This window comes from Arachis ipaensis, chromosome B09 (assembly GCF_000816755.2).
Source record: "Arachis ipaensis cultivar K30076 chromosome B09, Araip1.1, whole genome shotgun sequence".
Classification (NCBI taxonomy): Eukaryota; Viridiplantae; Streptophyta; class Magnoliopsida; order Fabales; family Fabaceae; genus Arachis; species Arachis ipaensis.
In genome coordinates, this window is record NC_029793.2 from 3,946,864 (window position 1) to 3,947,149 (window position 286).

Genomic DNA, 286 nt, shown 5'->3' on the forward strand with positions numbered 1-286 from the left:
TTTTATTTATTATTTATATTTTTTATTTTAATATAAAATTTAATACTTTTATTAATATTTTCTTGCAATTTATTATTTAATAGTTATATGCACACCATCAATTATATGGTTGTGAATATTACTTTAATTTATTAAAAATACAATCTTATTCTTCTTTTTATTTTAACTATTTATGTATTTCGTAACATATTAACGGTAAAAAGTCATATATTTTAGAATCAAATTTTTTTTCACCAATTGCTCTTTTATTCTATAATATTTTTTCTCCTATGATGCATTATTTTTA